We start from the raw sequence: 13474 nt of genomic DNA, 5'->3' as shown, positions 1-13474 counted from the left end.
CTGTCCACATTTCCGCTTATCTGCCACCCAGGGGTTATTTTCAAACCCTGGTCCCCTGCTCACATCAACTCTTTGTCTCCAGGCGACAGAGGATGCAGAATTCTTGAGGGCAGAAGAACATTTTGTCTTGGAAACGAGAAATAAATTGCAAGGTCACGAATACTGTCAACATTTTTGATGGGGAGAAAAAATCGCCCTTTTCTTTAAAAAAGTCCAGGAGGAGGCATCTTCTGCAGTGGTCCAAGCATGGTTTTCATTTGCAAACACATACAAGACCTTGATTGCCTACTCATTGCCTTTATATCTGTCTGAACATACCGTTTGTGCATGGAAATTGTTTCTGCTAGAGCACTTGCAATACTGTCATCGATTCAGAACCAAAATGATAGAACTACAAGAAAAACTGAGAAGGAATCAAGTGAACCTAGTAGTAATGAGAGTGCAGACAATGGGAAGGTGTTGTTTGCATTGCCCATAGTAGAATTGTGGCATTTATTACTAAAGGTGGCTCTGGATGTAAAAGAATGGACTTAGAACCAAGGAGAAAAACACTTGGAAAAGAAAACTACATAGGGTTACTAAGCAGACAGCAGCCACATCCAGCTCAGGAAATTCTCTGTTCTAAAAATAATGGTCTCACAAGGCACAAGGCACTTGTGTGACATTTCATATGTGCTTTCCCTGCTGCTCCCTATGCATCTGTTTATAGCCACTGAGATGAACACAGGACTAGGTGGACCTTTGGTTCAATCCAGTAGAGTCCTTCAAATGAGCACTTTTGTGGGTCTCAAAGAGCACTAGAGGTCCATCAATGGCAAAGGGAGAAAAACACAATCTGCCTTCGTTTCATTTGGGCCAGAGAGAGGGACACCTTAGGACTGTAAGCACTACAGCCTGAGATTATTTTCTGTAAATTTGGAAGACATGCATTTAACCTGAATACTTGCAAACAGCCTCTAATTCCACTCATACTGCAAACATACAAAGTACAGATTCACAGAGCTGGAAACAAAAAGAGAATTGAAACAACCATCTCATCTGACCTTATCTTTAAGACAAAGAATGTACACAGCAATTTTTATCAAGCACTTTGTCACATGACTGAAGGAAAGATAATTTCAAGGGAAGGTACATTGCAGACCATTTCTGGGTAAATCCTTGGCTCTGTCACCTGGGTTTGGCTGATTTCATCCATTCACAGCTGTTAAAAGGAGATACACTGTTCCTCCAGACTCTGGCAACACAATCTGCAATGTGTCATGGTAGTTTTCCCACTTTTAGGTCCTCTGTTTGTTGCAATTCAATTCACTAAACAGGCAGAAGAGTAACAGAAAGTGGGGAACTTTCTTCTGAGCTAGTAAGCAGAGCTGTGCAGTTGGCTGCAGGGTGCAGTGAGTGCCAGAGCTGACAGCAAGGTAAGAGTGGGCCTTGGCAGCTTGAAACAGGAACAAAAGAGGAGGAAGAGGGAGAAGAAGCTGTCTTCATTCAGTGACAGTGTCATGACAGGGTGCTTGTGGAACTGCAGCCTGAAATCCATATCCTTCCCTGTGAAGTTTTGCAACTTGCAAAATGCAGGCCAGTGCAAATTCCTGTACTGGATTATTTAATGATTATAGAATTTTGTGTTGGCTTTTGCATACTGATATCCCATTTGTAATTTGTTCCACATGTTCACACTGAAATTTCTTACAGTTACAGTTATCCCCAGAGGAGGGAATTGGCTATCAGTCACTCCAAGCCTGCCATTCCCCAAAAAGGGGTAATAACATAACCTTGAAGGGTCACATTGCAGGCAAGAGCCAGTAAAAAGCTACACAAAATAATCTGGTGGGATGTTTGCAACTTGTTTTTAATCTACAGACTGCTATAGAACATAAGGTCTAACAAAAAAGTAGGCTGTGTTGACCCTTCCTCCCAAGGGAGAGGTCATGAAGACTAAAATGCTCCTCTAAGAGGTGGGACAGCATGTGCAGAATTTGAAATCCTAACAGCAAGAGAGAGAGAGGCATCCCTCTGAGACAACCTCTGGTAAGTAGATTGATTTTTTTTTCAGATATAGGATCAATTTTAGAAGTTGGTGCCCATTTTAGATATGAATACCTGAGTTTTACTTTAGCATGGCTGAAGTTAAGTGAGATGGAGGTAGCTAGCCACCAGTAAGGATTCCTCAGCCAAAAGCATGACAGATCTTTGAGCTGGAGCCCTGGGACACTTCAAAACTCATCCTCCATGACATCAAGAGAGTAACAAAAGCTGCATAGGTCTACTAGAGGGTTGGTATCACAGGTGTGAGGGGTAGCTCAAGTGTCTTCCAGTGACTTTTGATGACATTAGAGGCTCTCTGGCATGCAGGGAGGTATAAGGCAGTACACTTGAACCACCAAGGTCACAACGCTCGGTGGAAGCTCATGCATGAATAGGCACATTGTATTAGAGTACTGGGTTTAGAAAACATGTTAGTAAGTTGTATAAACTTTCTTATCTCATTTAGTAAATGCCCAAGTGGTGAAACACTAGATGTTTACATAATGAAATACGAATATTGCTTTCACTGCTTTGAAGACTGTTGTATCTGTGGCCTACATTTTGACTTGGTAAATTAATCTGATAGTTTGATAAATTAATTCTTTAGTCTCACTAGTCAATTTTCTGCAAGCTTATTTTAACACAAGACATCCTCATGAAAGAATTACAAGTATTCATGTCTATACTTCTCATTTCTCCTATAGCATTGCTCTTGAGTTCCAAATAAAGTTGTTTGGCTTTCCCTTGCTGGGATGACTAGAGCTTTTTAAACAGGAAAATGACACAGATGCAAAAGATGGTGAAGCATTTCAGGGACAACATTTCAGGCATTAGCAGGTAAGCTGTTGGATGGTTGTGGGGTTTTTTTTCCCTAACATCTTTTGTATAAGAGACAGCATAATGTAAACATGAAATTTAAAAATTCCTTTATAAAGAAATTTTATAAAGGTCACTCTCTTTGCTGAGAAAGACAAGTACAAAATGGTTTTTGGCTTTTAAGTTGACCTTTTATCTAAGTAGCTCTTGCAACACTCATGGAAAATGAGTGTGAAGGTTTTTTCCTATATTCCCATGCTTACTTGCAAAGAGAGCTCCCTTGTCTTTGTGTTTCAACTGGTTGACTTCCTTAGCACTAGAGGCCTGGGAAGGGGCACCATAGGAACTACCAGGTATTGTCCAATCTCCCCTCCTCTTTTCAGGCTATGTACAATAGTGTTTCCCATACATGGAAGTGCACAGATTACATTCATTGCTGCTCTAAGTTTGAACCATTTAAGTTATCTGCTAGGAACTGGTAGTAAGAATCAGTGCTTGTGTGATTCAAAGAATATATCTGGCCAAGCTAATTTTAGTCCTGTGATAAACCACAGGAAAGTTAGCAAGTAGTAAGTTTTCAAAAAAAACCCCAAAGAAAGAAAGAAACAAACAAACAAAAACCCCCCAAAATAAGGATATGTGTTAAACTTCTCTTTTTCTATTATTGCATCCAAGTTCCTGCAAAAGCCTCCATGGAGATAACAGAAGAAATTTTTCATAATCTGTCCAACTTTTCAGCACTAGAGTGAGAGTCATATCTATTTATATTCTCCTATTTCATGTGTTACTGACCTGGTAGTTGTTGTAATAGTGAGATGAAGTGCAGAGAAAAAGGCATTTTGATCCTGAGATATACAGAGACAATCTGAAAAGGGTTTTCTAAACCTGTCCCTACACAGCTTTTCCATTTTGCATTAAATATTCAAACACTCACTAGGCCAGACAGAGGTAGCGAGATTTCTGTGCAGACTGACAGCTAAGGCATGACCAAGAGATGGGTACCTGCTTCAGTGATTGCTCTAGTGAGCAGGTAAATATTTTATAGAAACAAGCAGCTTCAATAAGATGAAATATCAGAAATTCGCATCAGTCCTGTAACCCAAATAATTCCAGTTGATAGTATGCTCTGTTAAACCAGCATTTTGCACTACCCAATGCATGCTGCCCCCTATTTCATTATACACAGAATATTTTCTAATTCCTCTTATTTCATATATTCATTTTCCAATTATTTCAAATTTTGATCATCACAAAAATATTTACAAGCCTAAAAGCAGCTATAAACCTGTAGGAAACCTCAGGTTTATCTTTGAAGAAGTTCATATGTATTTCCAGTAGTTCTTTTTGTTTGTTTTCTCTTTATTTTATTCTGCATTTTAACCAATGGCAATTATGAACTTGTACAACTCGAGTTTCACCTATATCATATGTTTAGTCCAGATCATAGTCCTAGACTTGAGTAATATCCAGCTAATGCATGGACTGGGAGCTGTGAGTCAGCTGGGAAGTGTGACTAAGAGCTGAAAAGGAACTGCTTTCTAAACCACTTCTCACATGAGAAGACAATACCTTCTAGCTCTGTGGTAAAAGCCAGCTTAAGCCATCCCCCAGCTGCCTCTGCATTAAAGCACTCTGATGTCTGGCCACAAGATTTAAAACGTTTGCTTAAAGCACTGTGGCTTGAACTGGCGGTTTGACACTGACTTGTGATCAGCCCTGAACACTCAGGCATGGGTTGGTTTTCTTGTTCTCTGAGACACCACCTAAGAGTAGAGATTCAGTCTAAGACACTTTAGTATCCTTTGCTATATTTCTGCTTCTCAGCACAAGTTCCTGTTGAATATTTCTCTTTCCACGCTGCCCATGACAGAGCACACTCTGCCTGAGGGCACCTGGCTCTTTGTTTCCTAGGGTGAGCATCACAGCCAGGGCTTGGGGTGGGTGTGGGTGCAAGCATGCAGCGTGCACATCTCAGGGGACATGTGGTTCTGGTGGCAGCCACAGAGGCAAAAAGTTTGACAGACTCCAAACAGCTGCACAGAATGAGACACAGAATCACAGGCCTCCTCACAGGCTGCTCAGACTTTAGCATTGTCTCTGTCCTTCACCACGTCCCAGCCTGTAATTCCTTAGGTGAGGCTGTGGGGCACACAGAGACATCCCTGCCTGAGGAACACCGCCTGCCGAGCCGCTCCTCCGGCTCACAGAGCTGGCTGGGGCACAGGCAGCAGCACGGCACATTGACAAAGTGCCACGGCTGCTAAGGGACACCGGCAGCGCGACACACCGATGGCGCGGCTCAGCTCCGCCGGGACAATCAGCACAGCAGCTACACTGGGTGAGCCGATGGCACGGCTCAGCTCCGCCGGGACAATCAGCACAGCAGCTACGCTGGGTGAGCCGATGGCACGGCTCAGCTCCACTGGGATCATCAGCACAGCAGCTACGCTGGCTCGCCTGACTCGTGTCCATGTCCGCATAAAGAACTGTCGCCAGTGTTTAATCGCTCTGCCACCCTGTGGCCCTTTCAAGAATTTAAGTATGAAAATGCCAATTAGAAAATTGTAGTGAATCGATGCTCCACAAAAGAAAAAGACTGTTAAATTAAGGTAATTTTTTAAAGGAATGATCTTTACACAATACAATCTCTGCACATAATTAAAAACACAAACATATTTGACTCCATCATTAAATTTCCCTCCCCGATGAACACCAAAAATAACTGTCCAATCTAGTAAAAATTAAAAAGTCAGTAAAACACTGGATAATTCAATATTCTTTTTCAGGAAGGCACTTTGCAAGTATTTGTCTAGGACTTCCTGGGTTCTCAAAGTATTTCTGGATGTCCTACAGTGCTGAAGCAATGAGATTAACTTAGTAGAACATGATTCTAAAATAAATCAGAATCTACATTGCGCTGAGATATAGCAAAATGATCAGCTATGACCAGTCCCTCTATTGAACTAAAGAGAAAGTATCTTCAGTGCTATTGAGAAGCAGAATTCTTCAGTGTAGAAAGAGTTCTTCTGCAGCTCTGCATCAGGGTAACTGGATGCCAAAAACCTGTTGGAAGGAAGCATCAAATACAGAACTGGGATGAAACAGAACCATATCAAGGTTCTCTCATAAGACCAAATTCAGGTGTCTTTAAATAGATAACTGATAAACAATATTGCCAAGGGCTGAACTGTAGTGGGAACACTGTTCTGCTCTCAACAGCTCAGCAGGAAAAAAAACGTGTAAAAATCAGTCTGTAGTGTTGAGTCCAAGAAGAAAATTTCACCAAGGTGTCCCCCCACAGGGAAGAAGGGTGAAATGTGGATAAAAAGGTCCAGGAAGCCCCAGCAAAGAAAGGACGATTGGTGAGAAAAGCATCCCATTAAGAACGTAAGTAAGACTTGAGCTGGAGAAAATAGAGGGAAAGAAGCTGGAACAGCAGCAATAAAGCCATGATGATGGAGGAGACAGAAGGAATAAATTTTCTTTGTGAAGTCCCTCAGAATTTTTTCCTGTATTACACTGGCTTCACAGCAACTGTCAGAGAGACAAGACCTTCCCTCTCTATCTGCACTGACTTCTCTCTCTGGAGAGAAGCCCTCCAAATTGTCACTGTTAAAGATGTCAATATAGAAAACTCACCCAGAAGCATCTCAGAAGGCCCATTTAATGCACACCCCCATCATGGAATAGGATCAGCTACACCTAAATGTGTATTTTTTCTATAACACAATTTGGCAGACCCTGGTGTGCGCTCCCCCAGGAATGGAACCTGCCTAGAAATTGAATTAAAGCTTTCAAAGTTTTTAAATTGCCTTTGATGTTTCTCTCCTTCAATAATTAAATTGTAGAGGAAAACTCATTTAGCTCTCTGAAGATGGGCTTAAAGGGAAGTACTTTGCCTCGTGCCTCACACAGGATCTCTTCTGAAGCAGTTCATGATGAGAGCAGCCTCATCATCCACTTACCAAGCAATTTCCTGTTAGGTTAGGTCTGTGTCAAAACTGATGACCCAGTCTCCAACACTTAGGCAAGAGAAGGTGAGAGGACAAGAATCTCTCCTAAGTGTACAGGCAGTGAACTTTTCTGAGTCAACAGCGACTGTGGATCTGAGACGCCAAAACATCCAGTGAATGGAAAATTACTTGTGCTATCCTGGTTATAGCCTACCACATTATGTCAAATTGTTCAACATCTCAAGACATTGACAGCCCTTTTGATAAACTCACTACTATTCAATACTCACAGAGTTGTAAAAAAAATTGAGATACTCATTTACACAGTGATTACAATGGAAAAATGGTTGTCCTCTTAACAAACTGGAGTTTAATAACCAGTATGAAGCAGCAGAAGAAAAAAATTAAGATGGTTAGCATCTTCACAGAAAAATACCAAAAATATAATAGACATGGCATGCTTTAAGCATAGGCCCTAGTACCTGATGAGGGGGGCAGATAGAAATCTTCAGAATAAAATGTTTCCTGCAGAGATGTCTGCAGGGTGTTTCCATTTTCATGTCAGGTTGATGGTTTGGGGCTAAAAAGGGCATGGGATTAGAAGGGCTTCTAAGTATATTGGGGAGCAAGATGTGAAGGGTATAGCTCGCTCATCTAACATTTCAGCATTGGGAAGAAAGTGGAGAATGACAAAATCGAGTGAAATGGTAATTCTTGTACAGTTACAACCCGAGATTGCATTATTCATCATGACTGAGAGTGAAACTAGAAGGCCCTACAAGCAGAAGCATGAGAAACACCCTAGAATGTAACAGAATCAGATATTTCTTCTGCAGCTCATTCCAGCATTAGATTTCTTGGACATAATTTTTATTATTTCATTTATTCATTATGATTTATGTGTTCATTTGTATTGCATTTTATTCTTTCCCATGTAAGACTTCTGCTCCCTTTGTTACATGAGCTTTTCCCATATTGGCTTCTTCTCATTGAAGTTTTCATCTTGCCATTTTTCACTGTCATTTTCCTATGCCACTCTATTCCTTCATTGTATTCTCTCTACAAATAAAATACTTGATGCATTTTCCTGTTTGGGTGTTTAAAAATATTTTGCATAAAATGGATATAATTTTTGAATTAATTTCATTAATCTATTTATTTATTTTAGATTCATACAGAAAGTGTAAGGATGTAGTTTGCTGGGATATATTTGTAGTATGTATCCCCAGCAATGTCTTAAAAATTAGTAATAAACTAAAAACTACCCACTCTCCGAGGTTACTGCTATGCAGATAGCATCTAGTCAAGAAGTGAGATGATGGGATAACTTGCCAGATGACACATACTGGTATTTAGGTTGTCAGTATTAATAAGGTCTTCAGACTGAAATTAGCCACAAAATTCTCTATATAGTATTTTTAAAACTACATTTATTTGCATTTATCTCATGTAACTCCTCAATATTAATAATAATACCATTTAAAATATCTCTAGCAGCAGGTGTTTATATGATTAAATTTTAGGGACTACAGTAAAGTATTGCTGCTAATTTTCCCAACTAGCAAAATCATCTGAGTCTGAATTACAGGCTTTGCTGTTGTAGAAGCACTCTGGAGATCTACCCAGAAAATGATGTACAGGGAGAAAAATATTTTAATGATGTACTCATGCATGAACTAACATGGCTGCCTGACATATATTCTAAATTTAAAAGGGTCCCTGTAATTATTACATTATTGAAAAAAACAGCTTGCTTTTTCATGGCCATGTGCACAGAGATCACAGCACCTTCCCCCACCCATTGCACCAGTGTTTGCACTATGAGGACATACTGTGCAGCAATGAATGTCCTGGCTGACTGGCTGAGACTGGGAGAAGCTCTGAATGTAGGCTGGGTACCAGCTTGCTCAGGTTTACCGCACCTTATCTTCAAATCAGCGTTGCATGACTGATCCTCTGCCTTTGTTTGCAATTACACACGCAGTCCCTGCAAAGAAATAACATAACAACAAAACAGGTCTCCAATTGCTCGTTGTCTCATAAGCAATGAGCATCTGGGTTCTTGCTTGTCACAACAGTGTGCAGCGACATTCTCAAAGTCATTTCCAAATTGTCTTGACCATGTTTGAGCTCTGACTATTTGGTGTATGCTCTCCAGCTTTGTCACTGAGTGTTTCTTCTCCAGTATTTCAAGGCCAGAACCAATTATATGTCACCAAGATACTCCAAGCTATTATATGGTTTACACGAATATTTAGGCTTGGTTACAGCTGTTTATTTTCTCCTAATTTGAATATATGTGTTTTGCTGATATGTGTAGCTCCGTGGTGGCCTGTTAAGATTGACAAGACAGCCTTAGCTGAGGCAGCAATGAGCTATCTGGTTATTCTACTAATTGGCTGAAATTTTCTCTGCTTGAGTCTTGGACTCATTAGTTTCTGCCTTGTGGTGCTTTTCTGGCTGACATCATCAGGTATGATGGTTTTACTGGAATACAGTAATACAAATGAAGCAAGGTCTGCAACAGTGAATATGCAAGCCACTGTTTTGCTATTTTATGTTTCACCACCAAAAAAAAAAGTAAAAAAAAATTAAAGTATGTCTCAACTGTGGAGAGCAGAAGCATGTGTGCTCTGGTGATTTAAGGGGTCTGAATTTATTTAGGATCCTGAGTTATGACTAAAACCTGAATATTGTGATTAATAGAGACAAGCACATCTTTATGAACTTGTTTGACTCTTGTGAATCACAGTAATTTTTGACTTTCACACATCTCCCAAGTTTCTCAATGTGCAAATTTATTCTCTCCTGTTATCCATTACTTTCTGTTCTTTTCATCAGTAATCCCCTAGTTCTTACATTTAAGACAGACTAGCCAATCATTATCCAGGATAGGTGTGCACCATGGATTTATACAATGGCATAAGGATATTTTCTGTTTGGTCTTTTCTCTTTCTTGTTTTCCTATGAAGGAAATGTAACACAGTCATTGCAGACAGTCACTCTCCCAGTGTCTCACAGGAGTCTGTGATGTGCTGAAAGAGCATTCAGAGCTCGAACCCTAGTCACACCTAGAGCTTTGGTGGTCACCTTCTGTACTGAAACACAATGAGCACATCCTATGGCAGGTATTTCTAGACAATGAGAAACTGTCATTTAAAGAGTGAAAATGTAACACACACACTAATTTACATATTGCAGATGGCATTCCAGCTGAAAAAAGAAATCCTTGAACTAGGGTTATGAGACTTTAATCGAAATGAGCCTCTCTTGTGGAATAATTTCCAAGAACTGTAACTGTGAATTGTGTAATTATCACTGAGTTGATAATGTGTTGCTATATTCAACTTTGGCACTGTGTCAGTTTTTCCCGTGCTGGCTTTATCTTTTTTTTTTTCTCAGCTACTTCTGTTGTACTTTGAAGAACATCTGTAAATTTCTAGTGTGTACATCTTTGTCATTTGAATACCCCATTTCATGCAGCCCTATTTTCTCACTACATTTTACTGTAGAGCTCCCGAGCACTTGAATTGCAATCACAATGGGAAGTCATCCCCCCAACATGCTACCCAATGACTAGAGCCTGACAGTGGTACCCTGCACTGTTATCTCCTGCTTCATCATTCTGTGTTTCAGTTGTGGAGCTTTGGAGTTCTTTCTTTGATTTGATTTGTCACAGATGCCCTTCATTAATTTAATGGTTCACATCCCTGATGTTTGGGTTCTGGGAAAGATTCAACAGGGCCAAGGACTTCAAAGGCAAGACTATAACAATCTTCAACGATCCTTTTTTTGTTTGCTAACTTCACTTAATGATCATCAACCACATTCTATTAACACTAATTTCCATTAATATTTGTCAGTTGAAAAACTACGTCAAAGCTTCTCTTGCTTGAGGCTTAACTCCATTGCTGCCCCGTCCCCAGCCCAGCTGAGGATGCAGAGGCTATGTGGCAGTTCAGTCTAGGTGTCCCTTATGCTGACAGGCATACACCTTATACCTCACACTCACGGCAGCCGCTTAAGGCCTCCAATGAGCTCCTGGGTGGAGTAAGAGCAGCTGGTGATTAGTTAAGTCAGCATGGCTGAATTTACTGCTTCCTCAACTCTTGCTTCCATTCTCCTACAGGTGAGTTTTACCCCTGCTTGTACCATGATGTTACATGCTCCTGACCCCTGACAGCTTCAGTCCACCAGACCAGTTCAAACTGGAAACAGAACTCATTTATGCTATAGCAACTCCAAAGCAAATAAATAACCTGACAGCATCAATATAAAATAATTTCAGGATCCTACCAAGCTCTCTTGCCATAGCATGCATTTCCTTATAAATTGACAGCAACATTGATAGTTCATCATCTCATTTTCTGTGCAATTCATTAAATGATTCATCCATGTCTCAAGAAACCAACTTCATGAGTTCCTAGACAAACCTGTTTTTCTCAGGTCACAGCTCTAAAGCAATTTCAGTGAAAATAGATGGATAATTCCAGGTGTTTCCTGAGAAATGAGACATCTCTATAGATTTATGTCCAGGTGTTTGGTGATAGGTCAGTTGGCTTCTTAGAAGGGATCAGAGAAGCATTCCCCCAAGCAGGGGCTTCAATACATCATCCAGCCACTGATTTCTATCAAAATTCTAGGAAATTTACATGCCAAATTTGCTTGACCTTGAACAGCAACTTCCAGAGGGGTAAATGAGGGACAGGCAGAGAAAGATGGCAGGCAGTACAAGCATACACATTTCAGTTAAAAAAAAAAAAAAAAAAAAAATATATACAAAGCATCTTCAACCAGAACTACCAGGATAAACAAAACTGATTAGAAAAATTAATAACTACTACAAATGTTCCTGACCACAATGCCAACTCCTGAATAACAACTTTTTTTTTTTATTTCACAGAATGAAAAGTAGAAAGAAGAAGAAGCAGGTGTGCAAGGTCACTGGAAAATTGCACAAATTAAGGTACAAATAAGCTTAGAAACTATTTCAAAATTTGCTTGGTAAAAAGTGATTTTCTGGTTTACCTGAGAGGTGTGCATGAAGAAATTTACATTAAATCAAAATGTAAGTCTCAAATAAGGCTATACACATATCAGTTTGCATCTACCCATTAGTAGAAATTAACCAAAGTTGGAGTGTTTCTGGTTTCCTGTGTGCAAAATTACAGTATTTCCACCTTCCAAAAACTGAAATAAAACATGAAAACATGACTGATGTCTAAATCTTTGAACAAGCCACTGCACAAGTGTTGTGACAGAGGAAACTGCCTAATAACTTCAGCCAAAGTTTTCTCCAAGGCCAGTTGCCCCACTGGCACCACTCAGGCACCACCCTCTGAAGAGAGAAGATGCCTGACTCAGTCACATACAACAACAGCTGGTCTCTGCCAGGCTGGGACTGAACCAAGCCAGCTCCATCCCACCAGCTCCTGCTTCTGGTTCCCGCATAATAGGGGTTACAATCTCCTCATCTGGGTCATTTGGTACAGACTTTTACCAAGCACAGAGGTACTCTGCAAGTAGATAGACATAACTGAGGAGCACTGAGTAACTATTTGTTAGCTGATGAACACAGCAGGCAGCTAGGGCTAACACACTACCAGGCTGAGTGCTAATATGCCCTGCAGCAAAAATCAGTGAGTGTCTGAGGAGCCTGTTGTCCTGGGCAAGGCAGGGAAGAGGCATCCTGTGCTGTTCCTTGCAGAAGTCTGACTCTCCCTGCTGCTTAGCTGCTGTGTTCTGAGCCTCTGCTTCTGTTCTTTTCTTATGGTTTAAGGACGTCAGTAGACTTCCCCTTGAATCTCTGAGCTGCAGGCTATTTCCATGGCAATAATCACACATGCCTGTGGCTTCCTCTCATTTGTGTCGTGGCTTTAGCTTGAGCACTTCCTCACAGCTTCCTCTGGCAGATGTAGCCACATCAGGCCACAGCAAAAGCCTAAGCTTAGCCCTGAGTCATGTGGTGACAAACCTCTGTGTGGAGGCTTTGCAAGCCCTTTCCTAAGGGGTCATATGTGGATGAGAGCCTGCAGGCAGCTGCCCTCGGTCAGACTGTCCCCAGAGGGACAGAAGAACCTGGGGTGAGTGAAACCAGTGCAGGCAGCTGCCTCAGCAGTGCTTTCCCACCCACTGTCAGGCCCCACTGTGGTGGCTTGGACCCTCAATCTCCCTCTCTCCACATTTGCTGTCATGCTCTGGTGTCAAGGAAAAACTTCGAGAGCAGCACAGCTCCAGGCTTGGGACACGGGGCTGGAAAGCTGTCAGGTGGAAAAGGGATGCTGGTCAACAGTGGCTGAACATGAGCCAGGGTGTGCCCAGGTGGCCAAGAAGGCCAATGGAATCCTGACCTGGATCAGAAACAGTGTGGCCAACAGGACCAGGGCAGGGATTGTCCCCCTGTACTCAACACTGGTGAGGCCACACCTTGAGAGCTGTGTCCAGTTCTGGGCCCCTCACCACAAGAAGAACACTGAGAAGCTGGAGTGTGTCCAGAGAAGGGCAACAGAGCTGGGGAAGGGTCTGGAGCACAACTCAGATGAGGAGCAGCTGAAGTAGCTGAGGGTGTTTAGCCTGAAAAAAAGAGGTTTGGTTGATACCTTATTGCTCACCACCATTCCTTGAAAGGATGCTGTAGCCTAGCCAGGCAGGAATTCTCCCAGCTAAGTAACAGGATGAGA

The sequence above is a fragment of the Camarhynchus parvulus genome, chromosome 2 (genome assembly GCF_901933205.1).
Source record: "Camarhynchus parvulus chromosome 2, STF_HiC, whole genome shotgun sequence".
Lineage (NCBI taxonomy): Eukaryota > Metazoa > Chordata > Aves > Passeriformes > Thraupidae > Camarhynchus > Camarhynchus parvulus.
This window is presented reverse-complemented; position numbering follows the sequence as displayed.